This window comes from Oncorhynchus nerka, linkage group LG19 (assembly GCF_034236695.1).
Source record: "Oncorhynchus nerka isolate Pitt River linkage group LG19, Oner_Uvic_2.0, whole genome shotgun sequence".
Lineage (NCBI taxonomy): Eukaryota > Metazoa > Chordata > Actinopteri > Salmoniformes > Salmonidae > Oncorhynchus > Oncorhynchus nerka.
This window is the reverse complement of record NC_088414.1, coordinates 1,514,307-1,531,794: the sequence shown is the minus strand read 5'-3', so window position 1 is coordinate 1,531,794 and position 17,488 is coordinate 1,514,307. Positions and strand designations below refer to the sequence as shown.

The following is a 17,488-nucleotide window of genomic DNA, read 5'->3' as shown; positions in this document are numbered from 1 at the left end:
TATGGCAGTTTTGGGGCAGTGGATTCTTCCTTGCTGAGCGGCCTTTCATGTTATGCCGATATAGGACTCATTTTACTGTGGAAAAGGATACTTTTGTACCTGTTTCCTCCAGCATCTTCACAAGGTCCTTTGCTGTTGTTCTGGGATTGATTTGCACATTTCGCACCAAAGTACGTTCATCTCTTGGAGACAGAACGTGTCTCCTTCCTGAGAGGTATGATGGCTGCGAGGTCCCATGGTGTTTATACTTGTGGACTATTGTTTGTACAGATGAACGTGGTACCATCAGGAATTTGGACATTGCTCCCAAGGATGAACCAGACTTGTGGAAGTCTAACAATTTGTGAGGTCTTGGCTGATTTCTTTAGATTTTCCCATGATGTTAAGCAAAGAGGCACTGACATTTTATGGAATTTTCCAAGCTGCTTAAAGGCACAGTCAACTTAGTGTATGTAAACTTCTGACCCACTGGAAATGTGAAACAGTGAATTATAAGTGAAATAATCTGTCTGTAAACAATTGTTGGAAAAATTACTTGTGTCATGCATAAAGTAGATGTCCTAACCGACTTGCCAAAACTATAGTTTGTTAACAAGATATTTGTGGAGTGGTTGAAAAAATAGTTTTAATGACTCCAACTGTCACGCCCTGACCTTAGTTATTTCTGTTTTCTTTATTATTTTGGGTAGGTCAGGGTGTGACTAGGGTGGGTATGTTAGTTTGACTTGTCTAGGGGTTTTGTATATCTAGGGGTTTTGTAAGTCTAGGTTTATTGTATGTCTATAGAGGCAGCTGTTTATCGTTGTCTCTGATTGGGGACCATATTTAGGTAGCCATTGGGTATTTTATGTTTTTTTTGTCTATGTGTAGTTGCCTGTCAGCACTCGTTTATATAGCTTCACGTTTGTTCAGTGTTCTTTCTTTAATAAAAGAAGTATGTACGCTTAACACGCTGCGCCTTGGTCTTCTCCTTACGACGGACGTGACACCAACCTAAGTGTATGTAAACCTCTGACTTCAAATGTATGTTCTAGTTTTATTTCTATGTTAGAGCTACATGCGACACACTGTACAGTATACGTAGGATCTTAGTTTGAACTACTTTGCTATAGCAGGAAAATTATCCTGCAGCAACTGGAAATATGAATTATGTGGATTATAATGAATTGCATTTTTTTATAAGGTTTGATGCATTTTTCGTAAGGTAAAATCTCATTTGAAACTTCAAAGTGGTAATTACAAACTTCAGAGGCTGTTTTTTAAACCTCAAATATATGACAAGTTATCCTGCAACAGGTTGATCAATTGAAAACCTACATCTGTAGCAGTGGTGGGCATCCGCATTGGTCATGGAGAGCTACAGGGTGTTCCAGGCTTTTGTTCCAGCCTGGACTAATACACCTGAATCAACTAGTCTTATTTTCAAGACCTTGATTAAATATTATACAGGCCTATGTATACATTTATGAAAAATTGTTTTGATGTAATCAATTATGAATTCATATATTTGTATAGGCCTACCCTCAAATATTCTACATTTTGTCATTTACCCCCAGAATGATGCATGACCTGGATGTCAAAGTCATTGTCTGCTCCCACTTTGGCAAGAAGGTCCCTAAGGCTCACAAGATGAGCCCTTCTTCCAGATGGGACTACAGCAGGCCTACCACAGGTGAGTATACACACCATGCTAATTACATTTTGAGTACTTATTTCAATGACTGCTAAGAGCTATGTCATGCCTGCATTATTTTACAATGGCCAGTTGAGGGCACCAGATAGCAAAATATTCCCCAACCTACCTCCACTCCAACCGTAGACTGTACCAGGCCTGGAGTTTCATGATTTTAGGGGAAAGGCCATTTGGCCAAGAGGTGCCCAATCTGCCAGGGCGCCAAGGCCATAAACCAAAATAGCCAATTAAATTCATTAGAAAAACAAAAACACGAGCTATGCTATTCTGTTAAGAAAAACACAGTACCAGTCAAGTATTAGAACACCTACTCATTCAAGGTTTTTTATTTTTACTATTTTCTACATTGTAGAATAATGGTTATGACATCAACACTTTGAAATAACACATATGGAATCATGTAGTAACCAATAAAGTGTTAAACAAATCAAAATATATTTCACATTTTAGATTATTCAAATAGCCACCCTTTGCCTTGATGTCAGCTTTGCATTCTCTCAACAAGCTTCATGAGGTAGTCACCTGGATTGCATTTCAATCAACAGGTGTACCTTAAGATGGCTGAGTTATTGATAAATCAGGAAAACAGATTTTACGTGTCCATTTATTAAATCCTTTGTAAATCCAATACAAAATGGCTTATTACAATGGCCACCTGATGGCTCTGGTGGGCATTTAGCTACAGTGTATTCAGACTTCAGACTATTTCCACAATTTGTTACGTTACAGCCTTATTCTAAAATGTATTAAGTATTTTTTTCCCTCATAGATCTACACACTATACGCATAATGACAAAGCAAGAAAAAAGATTTTTAGACATGTTAGCAAGTGTGTGTGTGTGTGTGTATATAATCACATGTAAATACAGTTGAAGTTGGAAGTTTACATACACTTAGGACCAAGGCGCAGCGTGTTAAGCGTACATACTTATTTTATTAAAGAAAGAACACTGAACAAACGTGAAGCTATATAAACGAGTGCTGACAGGCAACTACACATAGACAAAAAAAACATAAAATACCCAATGGCTACCTAAATATGGTCCCCAATCAGAGACAACGATAAACAGCTGCCTCTATAGACATACAATAAACCTAGACTTACAAAACCCCTAGATATACAAAACCCCTAGACAAGTCAAACTAACATACCCAACCTAGTCACACCCTGACCTACCCAAAATAATAAAGAAAACAGAAATAACTAAGGTCAGGGCGTGACAGTTGGAGTCATTAAAACTCAATTTTTCAACCACTTCACACATTTCTTGTTAACAAACTATAGGTTTGGCAAGTCGGTTAGGACATCTACTTTGTGCATGACACAAGTCAGTTTTCCAACAATTGTTTAGACACATTCTTTCACGTATAATTCACTATCACAATTCCAGTGGGTTGAAGTTAACATGCACTAAGTTGCCTGTTCCTTTAAACAGCTTGGAAAATTCCATAAAATGATGTCATGGGGGCCTCCCGGGTGGCGCAGTGGTTAAGGGCGCTGTACTGCAGCGCCAGCTGCGCCACCAGAGACTCTGGATTCGCGCCCAGGCTCTGCCGCAACCGGGAGGTCCGTGGGGCGCCGCACAATTGGCCTAGCGTCGTTCGGGTTAGCGAGGGTTTGGCCGGTAGGGAAATCCTTGTCTCATCGCGTACCAGCGACTCCTGTGGTGGGCTGGGTGCAGTGTGCGCTAACCAAGGTTGCCAGGTGCACGGTGTTTCCTCCGACACATTGGTGCGGTTGGCTTGCGGGTTGGATGGCGCAGTGCGGCTTGGTTGGGTTGTGTATCGGAGGACGCATGACTTTCAACCTTCGTCTCTCCTGAGCCCGTACGGGAGTTGTAGCGATGAGACTGATAGTAGCTACTAAAACAATTGGATACCACAAAAGTGGGGAGAAAAAGGGTAAACTTCATCCCCCCCCCAAAAAAATGTTTTTGTCATGGCTTTAGAAGCTTCTGATGGGCTAATTGACATAATTTGAGTCAAATGGAGGTGTACCTGTGGATGTATTTCAATGCCTACCTTCAAACTCAGTGCCTCTTTGCTTGACATCATGGGAAAATCTAAAGAAAGACCTCAAAAAACAAATATGTAGACCTCCACAAGTCTTGTTCATCCTTGGGAGCAATTTCCAAATGCCTGAAGGTACCACGTTCATCTGTGCGAACAATAGTATGCGAGTATGAACTCCATGGGAACACGCAGCCGTCATACCGCTCAGGAAGGAGACTTGTTCGGTCTTAGAGATTAACGTATTTTAGTGCGAAAAGTGCAAATCAATCCCTGAAACACCGCAAAGGACCTTGTGAAGATGCTGGAGGAAACGGGTACAAAAGTATTTATATCCACAGTAAAACGAGTCCAACATGGACATAACCTGAAAGGCCGCTCAGCAAGGAAGAAGCCACTGCTCCAAAACCGCCATAAAAAAGCCAGACTAATGGTTTGCAACTGCACATGGGGGCAGAGATCGTACTTTTTTGGGGTTATGTCCTCTGGTCTGATGAAACAAAAATAGAAGCGTTTGGTCATAATGACCATTGTTATGTTTGGAGGAAAAAGGGGGAGGCTTGCAAGCCGAAGAACACCATCCCAACCGTGAAGCACTGGGGTGGCATCATCATGTTGTGGAGGTGCTTTGCTGCAGGAGGGACTGGTGTACTTCACAAAATAGATGGCATCATGAGGTAGGGAAATTATATGGATATTGAAGCAACATTGCAAGACATCAGTCAGGAAGTTAAAGCTTGGTCGCAAATGGGTCTTTCAAATGAACAATGACCCTAATCATACTTCCAATGTTTCAAAATGGTTTAAGGGCAACAATCGATTTCAAAGATTATTCTAATGTATTGACTCAGAGGTGTGACTACTTATTTAAATTTAAATAGATTTAAAAAATGTCTAAACATGTTTCATATTTTATGATTCAGGAAACTAGGTGTTTGTCGCAAGCTACGACTTCACAGGAGAGCCGTTTGAATGTAATTTTTAAAATCAAATGCGTTTTTTCATTTGCCTTAATGAACGTGTGTGCCATCTGTAAATAAGAATACAATTCTTAAATTACGAGCCTTGTTAGTTGAGCCACAGAAAAAGATGGCAACCCTCCAACTAACCATGATTGGCTGAGATAATGAGTGGGCTGGACATGCCGAGAGAGGAGTTCGGTTTGGACTATCATATAGAAGTCTGTCTATTTTGAGCTGGTCAGTCTGTTGGCAATCCTGTCGAACATGTTTTAAAAAATTATATATATTGTGTAGTGGAGCTGCATAAGTGTTGCTCTCCACTTTCTGGAGTATTAAGTTTTGAAATCAGTGGAATTAGAGTATGAGAAGCGGGAGAACACCTCTCTCTGGATTATATCTTCAAACTAAGGGCAACTGTGGCATGGCATTCATGGCAGGGAGACACGTCCATCATGCATGATGATAGTCTAGCGTTAGCTAGCTACATTTTCAGATATTAAGTGTTTCTAATTTTGACAAAGTTGCTTCATTTAAATTTAAAGTGGACTGTTAGCTAGCATGCTAATATTAGCTGACTGGCTTCCTAGCTGACATTATTATTTGTTTCCCAGAGCCGTTTGCTTTTCTAGTTAGAGCCTAATAGCTAGCTAAAAATAACCTGGTTGGGTAGCTCCCAGCATATTCATGCAAGGTAGTAATACGATTTGGCAATGTGTTCATTGTTGTTTAACTAGCTAACGTTAGCTGGCTGGGTCGTTAGCTATCGTTACGTGACATGTGTGTGTGCTCTTACACTTTGTTTACCTAGCTCGGTTCATAGTTTACCTAGCTAGCTACATGTCTTAAGCTAAAGTGTACAACACCCATTGAATAGGGCCGGTGTCAGTAAATGTCTGCAAAAAAAATCACAATTAAATTGTTGTCGTCAGAGCTGGTTAGGCTGTTCATGTTATCCATGAACAGCCTAAACAAATCATTAGCCAGAGTGTCAAGTGTGAAACGGCATGGGTGGGGCTAAAGCTTAAGAGGGTGTGAACGATGCTGAATGGGTGTAGACAAAGAGGAGCTCTTCACGAGATACCAAAACATTCAAAGGCCATTTTCTCAAAACTGGGTTTAAAAGTTTACCAACTTTCAAAGCAGAATTACTTTCCCATTGGTCTTCAACTGTAGTGTATGAGTCTCTACTTTTATAGAATGAATTAAAAAAAAAACATTTCAAAGTTCGCTACATAAGACCGAATCCAGGTGGTAATTCACAAATATCTAATATTCTATAAATCAAATCAAATCAAATCAAATCAAATTGTATTTGTCACATACACATGGTTAGCAGATGTTAATGCGAGTGTAGCGAAATGCTTGTGCTTCTAGTTCCGACAATGCAGTGATAACCAACAAGTAATCTAACTAACAATTCTAAAACTACTGTCTTATACACAGTGTAAGGGGATAAAGAATATGTACATAAGGATATATGAGTGAGTGATGGTACAGAGCAGCATACAGTAGATGGTATCGAGTACAGTATATACATATGAGATGAGTATGTAGACAAAGTAAACAAAGTGGCATAGTTAAAGTGGCTAGTGATACATGTATTACATAAGGATGCAGTCGATGATGTAGAGTACAGTATATACGTATGCATATGAGATGAATAATGTAGGGTAAGTAACATTATATAAGGTAGCATTGTTTAAAGTGGCTAGTGATATATTTACATCATTTCCCATCAATTCCCATTATTAAAGTGGCTGGAGTTGGGTCAGTGTCAATGACAGTGTGTTGGCAGCAGCCACTCAATGGTGGCTGTTTAACAGTCTGATAGCCTTGAGATAGAAGCTGTTTTTCAGTCTCTCGGTCCCAGCTTTGATGCACCTGTACTGACCTCGCCTTCTGGATGATAGCGGGGTGAACAGGCAGTGGTTCGGGTGGTTGATGTCCTTGATGATCTTTATGGCCTTCCTGTAACATCGGGTGGTGTAGGTGTCCTGGAGGGCAGGTAGTTTGCCCCCGGTGATGCGTTGTGCAGACCTCACTATATACTTACTCAATCCACGTCATCCCCATTGGGATTTAAGTCCACAATGAGTTTATATCTAGGTATTCTGAGAAAGTGGCCATCAGTCAACTTCTCTTGATGTGTTGTGTGACATTTTGGGAAACATTATTCAAATTCCTCACTGTTGTGTATTTTGTTCAGCCAGAAGATGCAGTAGATTTTCCTGAGAGCTCCACTGCTGAAAGTATCCTTCAGTCTCATGTCGTTCTTGACAACAATCCAAACCATACAATAGAACTGATTTGAAATCGCTGTTGTATAGGTGGATATTTGTTGAGAGGCTGCTCTGCTCAGACCTCCAGATGGGATGAGTTGGGCAAATACACACAAAGTTTTGAGATATTCCAGCTAGAACAGGCTCCACTGATGTGGTTTTGGTCATAATCCAGATAATGGTAATAAGGAAGAGGATCTGAGAGATGAAGGAACCATGTCTCACTCCAGACTTCACAGGGAATGACTCAGACTTGCCCATAATGACTGCATTTCCATATGATTTTTACAATCTTGAATAGTATGCATTGAATTGGATCTCAAGATCTTCCATAGTGTCCCCATCTTTACTACCAACAGCCTTGAAGTCTATGAAGTGAGATTGAGTAAGTGGGGCAGAGGAGGTTCCTAAGCGGAGGACCATCCTATTTAAAAATAGTGAAACATTTAAAGTTATCCTTTTTAGATAAAACTATACTGCATATATTTACATCACCATATAACTGATTAAAACGCACTCCTCAGGACCTACCCCTCCCAGTCCACCAGGCACTGGAGCCAACTCCCACGATGTCGGTAGTCCAGGAGGGACCTAACAGCATAGGCGGTGGTCCCCTCTTGGCAGTGACTCCTTAGGAACCTCCCCAAATCCTGGTTGGTCCTATTCACCTGCCTGTTGGACTGAGGCCACTACCTGGATGTGAGGCTGACCGTGTCCCCCAGCTTCTACATAAAGGCTTTTCAGACCTGCAAAATGATTTGGGGACAACGGTCGGAAATGATGTCCTCCGGAAGGCCATAGTGCTGGAAGACTGGAATAGTGCCTCAGCCACCTGGAGAGCGGTAGGTAGACCAGAGAGAGAAAATGGCAGGATGTAGAGAATGTCAACAACAACCATGATGGTGGTAAAACCATCAAAGGGGGAGATCAGTTATAAAGTCTATAGACAGATGTGACAAAGGCCGCTGAGGAACGGGAAAGGGAATTATTTCCCTGCTGGGGAGATTTGGATTGGGTACATATGGAGCATGACTTGACATAGTGGGTGACATAGTTACTCATGGTCCTGCGCCATGGTGTTGATGTTGATCACTGGGATGTGTATGCCAATCTCTCACCACCGTAGGAACAGAGATACGCTCTGGAGGGCAGGTAGCAGAAGCGGGTTCCTTCTCCAGAGCCTAGTGGATGTTCACATTGATGTCCCAAAACTAGCTAACGATATGGGAGGACAGATTGATGGGCTGGAGGACACTCTCAGGACCCTGCACTAGCATCCTGGTCCCCAGGCGGTGATTGTTATCCTCGACCAGGAGATGATGGGGTTAGAAAATAACACTTTAATAATGTTTACATATCTTGCATTTAAAAAAAAAAATCTTTATTTAACTAGGCAAGTCAGCCTCTTAGAGGTTAGGGTGCATTTTTTTCAACTTTTGGATAAAAAGCGTGCAAAATTTCAACGTCCTGCTACTCATGCCAGGAATATAGTATATGCATATGATTAGTATGTGTGGATAGAAAACACTCATGTCTGTGACTATAACAGAACTTGTGTAGCAGGCAAAACCCCAAGGAAAAATTGTTCAGAAAAAAAAGAAATATATATATCCCTCCGCCAGTTCCCTGTATTGTCTATGTCAAGGGAAATTAGATAGGGCCCAGTTTACAGTTCCTACAGCTTCCACACGATGTCGCCAGTCAGCTGGGAATTGGGTTGAAGTTAATCTTTGGTGAAATGAAGAATAGGCACTTCCTGTCAGAGGTTTCACTGTGGATAGTTATGGAAGAGAGAAAATCGTCCATGATTTGTTGACTTGCTGCTATTGAATACAGATCGCCCCGTCATCAATTTGATCGATTATTAACGTTTACAAATACCTAAAGTTGGATTACAAAAGTAGTTTGAAGTATTTTGGCAAAGTTTATAGGCAAGTTTTTAAATTTTTTGTGATGACTTTGCATTTTGGAAAGCTGTTTTTTTCTGGATCAGACGGGCTTTATAAATGGATATTTTGGGTATACATGGACGGAATTAATCGAAAAAAATAACCAATTGTGATGTTTATGGGACATATTGGAGTGCCAACAAAGAAGCTCGTCAAAGGTAATGCATGTTTTATATTTTATTTCTGTGTTTTGTGTAGCGCCGACTACGCTAATTCTTTTGTTTACGTCTCGTTCAGGTGTTTCAGGGGGGTGCATGCTATCAGATAATAGCTTCTCATGCTTTCGCCCGAAAAGCATTTTTAAAATCTGACATGTTGGCTGGATTCACAACGAGTGTAGCTTTGAGTACCCTGCATGTGTGATTTAATGAAAGTTTGAGTTTTATCGAGTACTATTTGAATTTGGCGCTACGCATTTCCCCAGGCTATTGGCTAGGTGAGACGCTAGCGTCTCAGTGGCCGCAAGAGGTTAAAACGAGCTACCCCCTAATTTTTTCAATTTACGCCTGAAGACATACCCAAATCTAACTGCCTGTAGCTCAGACACAGAACCAAGGATATGCATATTCTTAGTACCATTTGAAAGAACACTCTGAAGTTTGTGTAAATGTGAATTGAATGTAGGAGAATATAACACAATAGATCTGGTTTAGATAATACAATGAAAAAAAACATGTTTTTTATTTTTATTGTTGTATCTTTAAAGTGAACAAGATAAAACAAACATTCAGATAGGATGATGGGGACAATTTCAGTGAAAAACAAGAGGGCAACAGTACTTGTGCAAAGTTTCAGAATGATAACTTCCAAAATGAGTGTGCTACATGACATGTATCATGAAGTCACCCAGGTGTCCCACACAAGTAGCCCAAATGTACCCAAGTGGCCAAATTGGTGAAGTTATACATTTTGAATGGAATAACTATATACAAAATACCAAAATGGTATTCTAACACACCCCCTCAAAAAATGGAGAAAAAACTAGAAAAATAAATATACATTTACAAAATAACACTTTCAATATTTGGAAGAACCTCTGTCCTCTACACAATATTGTGCTGCTGATGCCAGTTGCCATAGCAGTCTGTTTCTGCTATAAAGCAGAGGGTCATCAAGCATGTGGTGCAGGTGATGGGGGGACTTCATTTTGCAAAGAACACAGCGACGCCTCCATGCTGTGCCCTTTTGGCCCTGAGGCACATCCATGCCTGCAGAAATAAATTTGGGCAGATGAACATCACTTGTGGCAGGAGCTGGATGAACCAGCTTCAGTGGGGGATGGAAACTTGGCACTGGGGGCTCTCATTCGGAGTCAGTGTCACTGTGAAAGAAAATGTTCAGTTAGAATAGTTTCACATATGAGCCCTGTATCAACAGATATATAGAGAGTACAGGGAACATAAGGTTGAATATATTATTATAGACCTGCTAGATCTACTGTCTCATTTATATTATGACATATCAGCTAGATCTACTGTCTCTATTATATTATGGCAGACCAGCTAGATCTACTGTCTCTATTATATTATGGCAGACCAGCTAGATCTACTGTCTCTATTATATTATGGCAGACCAGCTAGATCTACTGTCTCATTTATATTATGGCAGACCAGCTAGATCTACTGTCTCTATTATATTATGGCAGACCAGCTAGATCTACTGTCTCTATTATATTATGGCAGACCAGCTAGATCTACTGTCTCATTTATATTATGACATTTCAGCTAGATCTACTGTCTTTATTACAACAGACCAGCTGTATCTACTATTTCACTTTGGCCATTGTTGTGGGCCTGTCTTCCCCTCAACAGCCTCAAATAGTTTATTTCATTTCACAAATAATATTTTATATTATTAATTTCAAACAACGGCATTAGCATGAGAAGAACTTACCAGTCCAAAACGATGTCCTCTCCGTTCAAAACATATTCCTCCATTTGGGAATCGCTAAATGAATCGTCCTCGATCAATTTCTTCTACAATTGTGTGTACATCTGTATACCTAGACTTAGATTTAGCTTTCCCTGACTTAGTCGCCATACTGATTGATATATAAACAGCTGAATATGCGCTTTACCAAAACAATGCTGTGCGTAACATGCGTTGGTCCTTCCGGTATGACTCGTCAATGGCGAATGAACCTCTTTACGCCGGAGTTTACTACATGGGTTGGTCTTCCAACACATAAACATTACATATTGCCGTTTACCTCAGCTCATTGGCTATCTACCCAGCTAGATTTCAAGACGATCAGTGGTCATTGGGTTAAAATACAGTCAATCAACGAAACAGCGGTCTTATTATTGGTGCACAATAATGTCATTACTTGTTGTCTTCAAATCGGTTTCTTTCAGTCAATACGTCCCGCGAAATGACCCATCACGTTTGGTTGTGTTACAAACAAACCAGTTGATTGCAATGAAACCAAACATGACTGGAAAAGTCACGTTTTGTGTGTGTATTTACCTCAAATGTTTTGTCGAAAATAGAATGAGACGGAATTCACGACACAAGCGGTTCACAAAATGTTTCGTGTTAGGCTATAAAAATGGATTTTATCAAACAAAAGACCATTCATTGTGTAACAATGAGCATTGGGATTGCAAACAGAGGAAGATCGGCAAAGGTAAACAATTTATTTTATTGCAGTTTGTGATTTTGTTACACCTGTGCTGGTTAAAATAGTTGTTTTTTATGGGGCTCTATCCTCAGATAATCGCATCGTATTCTTTCGCAGTAAATCCTTTTTTAAAACTGACAACGCAGTTGGATTAGCAAGATTCTATGCTTTTGAAACATGTGAGACACTTGTATTTTCATGAATGTTTAATATGACTATTTATTTAGCGGTTCTGTGGCGGTTCTGTGCACAGAGAGGTTAATATATAATATTATTACAATAGAGATATTGATATTAGTCTAAGTCCTACCTGGCAGGTGTCATCGCTAATACAGCCAGGCTCTACATTCTCAGCATTGGTGGGGATGTACAGCTCTCCTGAGTTATTTAGTGTGCTGTTCCACACGTCCATGTCCAGATGCACCCCGTCCAGACGCAGGTCCTGCGGACAGCCCTTGAAGTGTCCTTCCCATGCCTGCGTCTCCTTCTCCTCCCCGGGGAGGCCTCCTACATAGGCCAGGTCTCCATTGTGCACCTCCACCTCAGGTACCTCGCCTATTCCGTAGCGCAGGCCCGTGTGCTCAAAGAACACTCGTCCATACTGGACCTCGAATTGGAGAAGTTGCTTCTTGCCCGTGGTCACGACGATTGGCAACGTCAGTGCATGGCTTTCGGTCAGGGAAGGACTCTCCCCATGCCAACTTCTCCGTCCTCACTGGGTCGCCTCAGCTGGAAGAGTAGGCCTTTGGGCTTCAGTGAGAGCAGGAAAAAAGGAGATACTGAAGTTGGTGCCGTGGAAGCTCCCGATGTCGTAGGCACTGTAGCTCACAGTTTTCTCATGACGGTACATCCAGGAGGGGAACTCTGTCAGAGTGGAGATGGAGTTGTTATAGAAGGAAAACAATACTATGGATGACAATCAAGCAGTCATGTGTACCTATTTCACATAGGGTAAATCACTAATCTAACAGTGAAGAGAAAAATATTTGACAAAGAAAAATGCTTTGACAAACCCAACCACAGCCCTCAAACAAAATTGCAAGTGTGGTTCCACACTGCACTTTCCCACCTGGACAAAAGGAACACCTATGTGAGAATGCTTTTCATTGACTACAGCTCAGCGTTTAACATCATAATGCCTACAAAGCTCATGACTAAGCTAAGGACCCTGGGACTAAACACCTCCCTCTGCAACTGGATCCTGGACTTCCTGACAGGCAGCCCCCAGGTAGCAACAACACGTCTGCCACCGCATGACCTGACTCCAGGGATGAGAAGCAGGTACGGGGAGTCAAACATTTATTCAGGAACAGACATAGAACACGACAGCGCCAGCAAATGGGTAAACTAGGACATATGACAAACAATCCCGAAGCATTAAACAGAGTTGGTAAGGTGGTAGAGTTGGTAAGGTGGTAGAGTTGGTAAGGTGGTAGAGTTGGTATGGTGGTACAGTTGGTATGGTGGTACAGTTGGTATGGTGGTACAGTTGGTAAGGTGGTACAGTTGATAAGATACACTTAGTAAGATGGTACATTTAGTACGATGGTACAGTTAGAAAGGAACACTTAGTAAGGTGGTACACTTAGTAAGGTGGTACACTTAGAAAGGTGGTACACTTAGAAAGGTGGTACACTTAGAAAGGTGGTACACTTAGTCAGGTGGTACAGTTAGTCAGTTAGTACAGTTAGTAAGGTGGGACAGTTAGTAAGGTGGGACAGTTAGTAAGGTGGGACAGTTAGTCAGGTGGGACAGTTAGTCAGGTGGGACAGTTAGTCAGGTGGGACAGTTAGTCAGTTAGTACAGTTAGTAAGGTGGTACAGTTAGTAAGGTGGGACAGTTAGTAAGATGGGACAGTTAGTCAGGTGGTACACTTAGTAAGGTGGTACAGTTAGTCAGGTGGGACAGTTAGTCAGGTGGTACACTTAGTCAGGTGGGACAGTTAGTCAGGTGGGACAGTTAGTCAGGTGGGACAGTTAGTAAGGTGGGACAGTTAGTAAGGTGGGACAGTTAGTAAGGTGGGACAGTTAGTAAGGTGGGACAGTTAGTAAGATGACATCATCAACAACAGGACAATAAACATAATCATTCAACTCTGCCAAAACTCATTAGCTCGGCACAATTTGCACCATTATTTTTGGTACGCCCACATTGATTAAAATGAAATCGTCGTGTTTTCAGTCTGAGAGTCTCTTCTCTGGAACTAGAGTTCTGCATCAGGCAACAACAACAAAAACAGTCGGTGGTCCTGGAGTTGAGAGAGAACCTGGGTAAATACAACGAGGGAATTTCACTTGACATGTGGACTGACAATTTTTGAAAAATAGGCACGTTGGGTTTTTGGTTTATCTCCCTCTAAAAACAGAAATAAGAGAATGGCCTTTTTCCCCTTGTTTGTAACCAAATAATCTCCAAAATATCGTTATTTTTTTAAACAAAGGGATTATTATTATTAACCCTGCATTATAATTATGTAAAAGCCCCTTAGATATTCTCACAGATCAGATTTGTTCTAGCGAAAAATGCCCCTTAATTTAGAATCCTCCAATCCTCTAAATGTAATTATTGGTGGAGAGTCACGTCATTGGCAGAGAGTCAGGCGGTATTGACGGAGTTGAAGAGGGCAAAAAATGAGATGGACTAACAATCCATGCCAGGCAAACATGCAGATGATTATTTCAACTACATTTTACTTGCAACAAATTCGATTGGGTTTAAATCAGGGGAACAACATGTCGAGATTTTGAACATATTTTTAGATATACTGTAGACCTTCCGTAGGCGAAATGATTTTAGTGTTGAGTATTGTGCTGTCAAAACTGTTGTAGGTCTTATTTAATTATTTAGCCTTTATTTTACTCCATAAAGGTCTACTTACTCTGCTGGGATCTTGACCCAGTTTATACCCTCATTTGCAATGCAAACCATAATGAATGGTAATAAATGGAACTGGTAATGAAACTGGTAATAAATGGAAGTGTCAGAGTCGTGTGTATAGGTGGCAGGGAAGTCAGGCGCGGGAGAATCAAACTGAGTGGAATGGAGTTGTTTAATGACTTTAAACAAAACATAACTCAAAACTATGAATAATATAAAACAAAGTGGGTACGAGGACCTGTCGCGCACCAATACAAACACGAAATCTGAACAACAAACAATCTCTGACAAAGACATGAGGGGAAACAGAAGGTTAAATACATAACAGGTATTGTAATGCAGATGTTTATTTCGTTAAGGATCAATCACGAATTACTAGGGGAATAAATATCACTGAATGACGTGGTCAACTATTTCAGCACCGTTTCCCGCTGCTCCGAGACGGCAGGGGCGGCGGGTAGCCTAGTGGTTGGGGCTGCAGGTAGCCTAGTGGTTGGGGCGGCGGGTAGCCTAGTGGTTGGGGCGTGGGGCTGGAGGTAGCCTAGTGGTTGGGGCTGCAGGTAGCCTAGTGGTTGGGGCTGCAGGTAGCCTAGTGGTTGGGGCGGCGGGTAGCCTAGTGGTTAGAGCGGCGGGTAGCCTAGTGGTTGGGGCTGCAGGTAGCCTAGTGGTTGGGGCTGCAGGTAACCTAGTGGTTGGGGCTGCAGGTAGCCTAGTGGTTAGAGCGGCGGGTAGCCTAGTGGTTGGGGCTGCAGGTAGCCTAGTGGTTGGGGCTGCGGGTAGCCTAGTGGTTGGGGCTGCGGGTAGCCTAGTGGTTAGAGCGGCGGGGTAGCCTAGTGGTTGGGGCTGCAGGTAGCATAGTGGTTGGGGCTGCAGGTAGCCTAGCGGTTGGGGCGGCGGGTAGCCTAGTGGTTGGGGCTGCGGGTAGCCTAGTGGTTGGGGCTGCGGGTAGCCTAGTGGTTGGGGCTGCGGGTAGCCTAGTGGTTGGGGCTGCGGGTAGCCTAGTGGTTGGGGCTGCGGGTAGCCTAGTGGTTGGGGCTGCGGGTAGCCTAGTGGTTGGGGCGGCGGGTAGCCTAGTGGTTGGGGCTGCGGGTAGCCTAGTGGTTGGGGCGGCGGGTAGCCTAGTGGTTGGGGCTGCGGGTAGCCTAGTGGTTGGGGCGGCGGGTAGCCTAGTGGTTGTGGCGGCAGGTAGCCTAGTGGTTGGGGCTGCAGGTAGCCTAGTGGTTGGGGCTGCAGGTAGCCTAGTGGTTGGGGCTGCAGGTAGCCTAGTGGTTGGGGCTGCAGGTAGCATAGTGGTTGGGGCTGCAGGTAGCATAGTGGTTGGGGCTGCAGGTAGCATAGTGGTTGGGGCTGCAGGTAGCCTAGTGGTTGGGGCGGCGGGTAGCCTAGTGGTTGGGGCTGCAGGTAGCCTAGTGGTTGGGGCTGCAGGTAGCCTAGTGGTTAGAGCGGCGGGGTAGCCTAGTGGTTGGGGCTGCAGGTAGCCTAGTGGTTGGGGCTGCAGGTAGCCTAGTGGTTGGGGCTGCAGGTAGCCTAGTGGTTGGGGCTGCAGGTAGCCTAGTGGTTGGGGCTGCAGGTAGCCTAGTGGTTGGGGCTGCGGGTAGCCTAGTGGTTGGGGCGGCGGGTAGCCTAGTGGTTGGGGCTGCGGGTAATCCTAAGGTTAGGATTATTTTGCTCTTAGTACAGTAGGCTACTCCCGACTGGTCACGGTTTCCTTTTTGTTGGAATAATTAATGAATTAAAATCAATCCCATATGCTACGTTATAGTAGTACATTCTCTCGTACAGCCAACATTAAAAAAGTAAAATGCTTCTCAAAGATGCCCTCTGGTGGTCAAACTAGCACTAACTAGCATTAATGGCAATAATGGCTGATACTTAAATAACATGCCATAGAATTCTGCGGCAGCCCGCAAGGTGTGCTGCAGTATGACAACTTTTAAAGAAAGAACCACTGTACTATGAGACCTGAATCTTGCTGATACATTTAGTTAAGAAACATTAACACGCAAAGCATCAGATCTCCCTCCACACTGGAAGAAGTGTTAGGTGAGAGACAGAGTTGTGGCTGATATAGGGTTGCGAATATGGTGAAAAAATGACACTTAATTCCCGACTGAGTACAAACATCATTGTGTGGGCAGAGATGTGAATGATGAAAAGGGGGAACAGCGTACCTGTGAAACCTGCGAGGCACTCCCATTCGTACTGGTCCTTCTTATTGATGCAGGTTCCGGCACACTCATTGATATCAATCGCGCAGTTGTAGCCCTGGAAACTGAGCCAAGCCCATCCATGCAGATAGCCCCATTCTGGCGAGGGTGCGATGCACACGCGTCCACGTCCTCTTCACAAGGATCCCCTTCGAACCCCAGTGGCACTCGAATCCAAGTCCCATTGTTTAGCCATGGCTCGTCAATGCAGTCGGTCACTTTCTCTTGGCAGTCCTCACCTCCGTAGCTGAGCACCTCCGTATACGTCACACAGTTTGTCCCAGTCTTTGCCCATGTAGCGGACCTCGTCGCGAGGAGAGCAGAGGTACGCGTAGTTATCCATGGTGTCCACACAGGTATATCCCTGAGGAGAGGAGTAGGAGATGGTTATTGTTCTGCAAAATGATGGGACAGTTCTGGATGGCAGCAATGCTTGATTGAAACATTATACAGTATAATAATACACTAATACAGTTGAGATAACAAGTCATTCCAACTTTTATTTGTCATATGTCACATTTGAGAGCTGTTTACATGTTTGGAGGGATAAGTTGGTCTGTTATGACATCATGACGCCAGTGCACTTCTGAATGTCTCCCATATAGCCACACTGTGCTGGCACAATGTTTATTGAGTTTCACTCTTAATGCGAATCACAACCATCTTTGGTCCACATTGTAGGCCATTTGGTTTTGATACAAAAACATTGGCAAAAACAATAAATATTATTGTTATATATACAGTACCAGTCAAAAGTTGACACACCAACTCATTCAAGGGTTTTTCTTAATTTTTTACTATTTTTTATATTGTAGAATAATAGTGAAGACATCAAAACTATGAAATAACACCTTTTGGAATCATGTACAGTAGTAACCAAAAAAAGTGTTA

At 42.7% G+C, this 17,488-nt stretch overlaps 1 long non-coding RNA gene across 1 annotated transcript in view; it reads left to right on the top strand.

Annotated features, from left to right (window-relative positions):
• Positions 1-837: 837 nt before the first annotated feature.
• Positions 838-17,488, top strand: part of LOC115147120 (uncharacterized) — a 42,527-nt gene continuing 25,876 nt past the window's right edge. Inside the window, exons 1-2 of the long non-coding RNA XR_003866276.2 lie at positions 838-999; positions 1,557-1,672. This is a non-coding gene — a long non-coding RNA (uncharacterized LOC115147120). The remainder of the gene's footprint in view (positions 1,000-1,556; positions 1,673-17,488) is intronic.